The sequence below is a fragment of the Squalius cephalus genome (assembly GCF_949319135.1).
Source record: "Squalius cephalus genome assembly, chromosome: 20".
Lineage (NCBI taxonomy): Eukaryota > Metazoa > Chordata > Actinopteri > Cypriniformes > Leuciscidae > Squalius > Squalius cephalus.
The window spans coordinates 3,085,693-3,092,984 of record NC_137141.1 but is presented as its reverse complement, the minus strand read 5'-3'; the positions used below and the strand labels follow the sequence as shown (position 1 = coordinate 3,092,984).

At 38.5% G+C, this 7,292-nt stretch overlaps 1 protein-coding gene across 2 annotated transcripts in view; it reads left to right on the top strand.

Annotated features, from left to right (window-relative positions):
* esrrb (estrogen-related receptor beta) overlaps window positions 1-7,292 on the top strand; it is a 128,326-nt gene that overhangs the window by 41,811 nt on the left and 79,223 nt on the right. Inside the window, exon 1 of one of the 2 annotated variants that reach the window (XM_079853210.1) lies at window positions 4,215-4,398. The exons of the other annotated variant lie outside the window; for it this stretch is intronic. The gene's annotated coding sequence lies outside the window, so the exon portion shown is untranslated. Of the gene's footprint in view, window positions 1-4,214; window positions 4,399-7,292 lie in introns of those variants that run through there. 2 annotated transcript variants of the gene reach the window in all.

The window sequence follows — 7,292 nt, the reverse complement described above, 5'->3', positions numbered from 1 at the left end:
CAGTGCCCTCAGTATCTGAGTAACTTTAGTGTGAGATTCCTCCCGTTAACACGTTGCAGTCTTTAAACTTTTATTACATTTTTGTTAATAGAAATTTTTTTTTTTGAAGCCTGTTGTATTTAAGCGATATGACAGCAAAAATATGTGAACTACAAGTTCCTCTCTACGCTGATGCTCTCGATATTTTAATATCACATTGATAGTTTTTTAGTTTTTATTATACATTTTATTTGGAATTAGTTTTATTTAATATTTTCCATTTTAATTTTGGCTATAGTAATTTTGTTGTGCGCTTTTGTCATTTCTATTTTTTTTTATTTTTTATAAACGTAAAAGTTCGATAAGTTCGTTTATTTTTATTTTTTTATTTTTTTTTGTCTATGCAGTTTTTATTATTTTTTATTTCAGTTTTAGTTGTATTTATTTTAGAAATTAGAAAATTAGAAATTTTGCTTTGGCATCTAATTTGGTAACTTTAAAAAAAATTGTATTCAGTAAATGTAATGTTATTGTATGGTTTTGGGATTATTTAAGTATAATACCCCTGTTGGCGTGTAATGCAGACATGCCTCTCACATCCTCCACCCGTATCGGCATCAGTCGCAGAGTAAACCCTCCCAGCGGCGCGTCCTGATGTGCTCGCTAATCAAATGTTGTGCGGGAAAATGCTAAGTCCGCTAATTTACACTTGTGTGTGTGTGTGAGAGAGAGAGAGAGAGAGAGGCGTGAGGCCGAACACACGTTTATGCGCGGGCGTTTATCAGGGAATGCTATTGGTATTGAGCGGCCAGTCGTTTGAAGGTTATGTTTCTGAGCAGTAATTGAAATGCAAAATAACATTAGGATCGATGGTTAGCTCTGTTTATTTATGAAATCAATATTGAAACGGTCTGTCACCATTGCAGCTCTGATTCCAGCTGACAGTCGAACTGAGTCACGCTCGACGCTGGGGGGGGGGTTTAGGAGGAAGTGATGTCGTCACGCTCGACGCTGGGGGGGGGGTTTAGGAGGAAATTATGTCGTCACGCTGGGGGGGTTTAGGAGGAAGTGATGTCGTCACGCTCGACGCTGGGGGGGTTTAGGAGGAAGTGATGTCATCACGCTCGACGCTGGGGGGGGGGTTTAGGAGGAAGTGATGTCGTCACGCTCGACGCTGGGGGGGTTCAGGAGGAAGTGATGTCATCACGCTCGACGCTGGGGGGGGTTTAGGAGGAAGTGATGTCGTCACGCTCGACGCTGGGGGGGTTTAGGAGGAAGTGATGTCGTCACGCTCGACCCTGGGGGGGGTTCAGGAGGAAGTGATGTCGTCACGCTCGACGCTGGGGGGGGTTCAGGAGGAAGTGATGTCGTCACGCTCGACGCTGGGGGGTTTAGGAGGAAGTGATGTCGTCACGCTCGACGCTGGGGGGGTTTAGGAGGAAGTGATGTCGTCACGCTCGACGCTGGGGGGGGTTTAGGAGGAAGTGATGTCGTCACGCTCGACGCTGGGGGGTTTAGGAGGAAGTGATGTCGTCACGCTCGACGCTGGGGGGGATTTAGGAGGAAGTGATGTCGTCACGCTCGACCCTGGGGGGGGTTTAGGAGGAAGTGATGTCGTCACGCTCGACGCTGGGGGGGATTTAGGAGGAAGTGATGTCGTCACGCTCGACGCTGGGGGGGTTTAGGAGGAAGTGATGTCGTCACGCTCGACGCTGGGGGGGTTCAGGAGGAAGTGATGTCATCACGCTCGACGCTGGGGGGGGTTTAGGAGGAAGTGATGTCGTCACGCTCGACGCTGGGGGGGTTCAGGAGGAAGTGATGTCGTCACGCTCGACGCTGGGGGGGTTTAGGAGGAAGTGATGTCGTCACGCTCGACGCTGGGGGGGTTCAGGAGGAAGTGATGTCATCACGCTCGACGCTGGGGGGGGGTTTAGGAGGAAGTGATGTCGTCACGCTCGACGCTGGGGGGGTTTAGGAGGAAGTGATGTCGTCACGCTCGACCCTGGGGGGGTTTAGGAGGAAGTGATGTCGTCACGCTCGACGCTGGGGGGGGGTTCAGGAGGAAGTGATGTCGTCACGCTCAACACAGGTGTGTGAGGTTCCTGTCAAGCTCGTTTGCTGTTCTCTGACAGGATTCTGTGGTGTGTGTGTGTGTGTGTGTGTGTGTGTGTTCTTCTGTCCCATTGAGTTTGGTTTGCATGCAGAACTAATAATTAAACCAAAGTAAATCATTTTCTTACAAATCAGAACCTTGAGGTCAGTATGATTTATCAAAGAGTCTCTTCTGCTCACCAAGGCTGCATTTGTTCGATCAAAAATACAGTAAAAACAGCGAAATATTATTACAATTTAATAACTGTTTTCTATGTGAATATACAGTAAAGTGTAATTTATTCCTGTGATCAAAGCTGAATGTTCAGCATCATTACTCCAGTCTTCAGTGTCACATGATCCTTCAGAAATCACTCTAATATGAGGATTTGATGCTAAAGAAACATTTATGATTATGTAAATATGTATTTAAATGTACTGACCCCAAACTTTTGAATGCTAGTTTATGCTCATATAGTTTCTGGTGTGTCAGTGTAATGGCATTGGTAGTGTGTGAGACACTGTGACAAACATTGATCTGTGTGTTTGTGCCACTCCACATGTCAGCTTCTGACTCAGCCAATCACGTGAGTTTGGGGGCGGGGCTTGAGTGTTTGAGTGTGTCACTGTAAACCAGGGTTCCTCAAACTCGGTCCTGGAGGGCCGCTGTCCTGCACAGTTTAGCTCCAACCCTGATCAAACACACCTAGCTGTGAGTTTCTAGTGGTCCTGAAGACATTGATTAGCTTGCTCAGGTGTGTTTGATCAGGGTTGGAGCTAAACTGTGCAGGACAGTGGCCCTCCAGGACCGAGTCTGAGAAACCCTGCTGTAAACCTTCTGCGAGTTTTGCAATTCAGTTTGGCACAGGAATGACATACTTCATCTTTAATATTGTTATCTTGGTCTGTTAGTCAATCCACGTGTCAATTCAAGGAAGAATATTCAGTGATGTTCACATACAGTATTTACAAGCAGCAAACAAGAGTGTAAACAGATGCAGGAGTGTTTTAGATCAGTGCTTTTTGAAATGGTTTTAGTTTACACTGGAAAACAAGTGCGGTTACACTGTATTTCACAGTACGAGCACTTACAGTGTAGTTGCCTAAGAGAGTACTGGGTAATATAAGGTAACTACATGGGTTTAGGGTTAGTAGTTATTACCCACTTATTGTAATTATTGTAAACATTATTTGTACATGAGGAACAGGACTGTAAAACACAAGTGCGGTTGTGTATTAGCCTGTCCATGTCGACATGTGTCTAATATTAGCAAGTGTGTCGAAACACAGTTCAGTTTACTTCCACACACAACATTTGACATCAAATCCAAAGATATGAAAAGTTGATTAGATCATTTATTTTTCTATTCCAACCATACACAGTTTCATGAGTCCACTCTTCTCTGGAGGCCCAAACCTACAGAAATTTTAATTATTTTTATATATATATAAATACATACACACATACATATAGGGATAAATGACTTGATAAAACAAATATAAATCATTTTTCCTGCATTTAACATTTTATATTAATATTTATTATTAATATTTTTTTTATTCTTTTTAATTAAATAAAAAAAAGAATAAATAAATACAAGTTTAAAGAAATAAAAATAAATGTAAAAATAAATACAGAAAATAATAAGTGACGGATAAAAGTAATACAATAATAAATGCAGGAGCACATTTATATAAACATGAATTATATTTGTTTTATCAAGTAATTTATTCCTTTCTATATATATATATACACACACACACACACACACACACGCACACACACACACACACACACACACACACATATATATCTTTCTTTTTCTTTCACTGCCGCAGGTTTGTGGCTCCATACTCTGTTGATTGGTGTGTGTGTTTGAATTCAGTGTGAACTGTGAATATCTTGGTCCAGTATTATCCAGCACTGGTGTGTGTGTGTGTGTGTGTGTGTGTGTGTGTGAGCTGTTGGTGAAGGTGAGACTCAGACCTGAGAGTTCGTCACACACAATCCATGAGTTTCCACGCTCGTAATGCTCGTAGTAAAGCTGGCTTTTCTTTGATAATCTGATCATCTGGTGTCAGTGTGTGTGTGTTCATCACACATGATCTGCACTGAATTTCCTGGAATGTATTATAAGTACGTTGTAGGTACAGTATGTACAGTAAGCGCACGACACACGTATTGATTGCTGGACGGTGTAATTAAACTAGAATATTTCATATCTGTCATGCACATGTTCAGGGGATCATCATGATTCTGTTTGATTCTGTGCAGAGCGTTGATCAGGCATTACAGTGAAGTACAGTAGGAGCCGTTTACGGAGAGGAGTGAGTACCTGTTCATTTAAAACAGGCTTACATATTAGGTGTCTTTACTGTTATGTGCATAACACTTTATTTTACAGTGTCCTTATTACATGTGTTACTTGTACTTACCATAGTAATAACAGTAAATTATGCATAATTACATGCAACTAACCCTCAACCAAACCCTAATCCTATAGTAAGTACATGTAGTTAATTAATATTACTCAGTACTTAAATATATAATTACACTGTAACACTGACACCTTAAAATAAAGTGTAACCCAATATGTTTCTACTCATTGTGTTGCTGTTGTACTGTAAACTCTTGTGCTTGTGTTGAGGTGTGTACGGGTCAGGTTAGTTCAGGTTAAACAGTGTAATTATAATTACAGAAATGAATTACTTTTTTAAAATACAAGTACAATGCAAAAACATGTACAGTATGTTTACAATAAGTGCACTGAATCAAATGATTCATTTAAATGCCGGTACATAGTAAAGACACACAATATATAGTGGCTATAATAACTCAAATTAAATAACCCCTTAAATAACATGAAATATTACATATTTCGTTTACTTTTGTCATTGTTACGGTATAATTATATATTTAAGTACTGAATAATATAATTGATTATAATATAATAATTAATTAATATAATAATATAACATGTACTTACTATAGGGTTAGGAATAGGATTAGGTCGAGGGTTAGTTGCATGTAATTATGCATAATTTACTGTTATTACTACAGTAACACGTGTGGCGTGTGTAAGAAGGGCACTGTAAAATAAAGTGTCAGTGATGTTTCCGGAGTGTGTTCTGGCGTGTGTGGAGAGTGTGTGATGTTTCCAGAGTGTGTTCTGGCGTGTGTGGAGTGTGTAACTGAAGGGTGTTTTAGTCACATTCCTCACACTGCCTCAGACGAACTGTTGGAGTGTGTTTTCTGGAGAACGTTACACTCCTCTCGTTCTCTTCACTGCTTTAGTCTCTGCCTGGTATACACTGATCCAGTCTGTGTCGTCACTGTAAAACGATCTCGGAATTGTCAGCGAGGAAAGCTAAAAATAAAAATGCTCTACTTGCACATTAATATGCATTATAATATTGGTGCATATAAGTAAACATAATTAAAACAAACCATTAAACATGTCATGATTTTTTAACTAGATTTCAGTTGCACTTCATTTTAAGGTGATGTTGTTACACTGTAATTACACACAACAAGTGCAAAGTAATATTAATTAACTACATCTATTTACTATATGGTTAAGGTTATTGCTTGTAATTATTCATATTTTACTGTTATGACTACAGTAAGTGCATGTAACTGTCAGCTTAAGAGAAAGGCTTCACTAGATTTCTACTGTATTTGACTAAATTGAACATTTTGAATGTATGATGTTTAATTATTCTGTATTGTCCCGTAAGTTTAAGTCATATCTGAGCAAATACATTATATTGACATTGAAAATCATACAATAAGGTTTCATTAGGTACTACTGAACAATTCTTCTTCAGCTCTTTCAACTGCGGTCAAAACTTTAAATAGAGATTTTTTAAATTGATGTAGGATGCTGCTAGTTTTTTTAATAATTCATTGAAATGCTGTAATCTTCTTATTATCGTATGTTATTGTATGCACTGTGTTGTGTGTGCTCGAAGTTGTGTACTGGCCGTGTCATGCTGTCCAAGACAAATTTCCCAGGAATGGGACAATAAATTATAAAACAATTCAGCATTTATTAATCTTAGTTAATATTAATTTCAACATTTACTAATACATTATTTAAATCAAAGGTTGTATTTGTTAACATTAGTTAATGCACTGTGAACTAACATGAACACACAATGAACAGCTGTATTTTTATTAACTAATATTAACAAAGATTAATAAATACAGTAACAGATGTATTGCTCATGATTAGTTCATGTTAGTAAATACATTAACTAGTGTTAACAAATTAACCTTATTATAAAGTGTTTCCAAAATCATTAAGCTAAAAACTGTTGAGATATAGCCTATATTTTTAACTTTATCACTCAACCCCACTAAACAACACTTAAAGTAAGTGCAGAAACTGTAATATCACTTCTCACATTAATGATATTATTATTATTGTGTTAGCTTAGTGTGTTACCGTAACGATCATACGCATCCCAGATATAACTAATTATGTTCCAAGAACGTTTGCAGTTCTGAACATCTTATTGCTCAGTGTTTTCTGAACTTTTTTTTTTTTTTAATGTTTTAAAACTGTTTTCTCCTGGTTATGTGAACGTTTAGGGAACATTCCGTTTCATCATCATTCAAACATTATGGGAATGTTACATTTGAATGTTCTGAACATTCCGAAACAACAAGTAGTAACATTTAAAAATGTTACAAAGAAAAAAAAAAAAAAAAAAAAAACATTCCATGAGCGATGTATAAAGGATGTTTTTGTTGTAACATTCTGAATTATTAAATATCAGATAACTTTGAACAAATGTTGTATTAACGTTACTGGAAGAACGTTTGTTCATAACTCTGAGCCGGAGCGTTCGTGGATCCTGTAATACTGGACATAATGTCTTATGATTATTAAACCTGCACGCTTGGTTCACAGAACACACTCTGACAGAAGTGTCTGCTATATCCTCACTGAGAGAGTTGGATAAGTGTGTGTTTGTGTTCAGAGACGGGCCACATGAATCACACACTCGTCCGGCTCTGTCTTACATTAGGAGCGTGTTTGATTTGGCAGCTAATTATTTAGCAGAAAAATGAGGAATGTGCATTATTTCTAGTGTAAAGAGGGAAAAAGGGGAACGATTTTAAAAAAAACCTTCCCAAGTGTGTTCCACGCGAGGAATGAACTACTTTTTCATATGATGAACTGTTCAATTCAAGAGGGATCTTCAGCGTTGAGCTC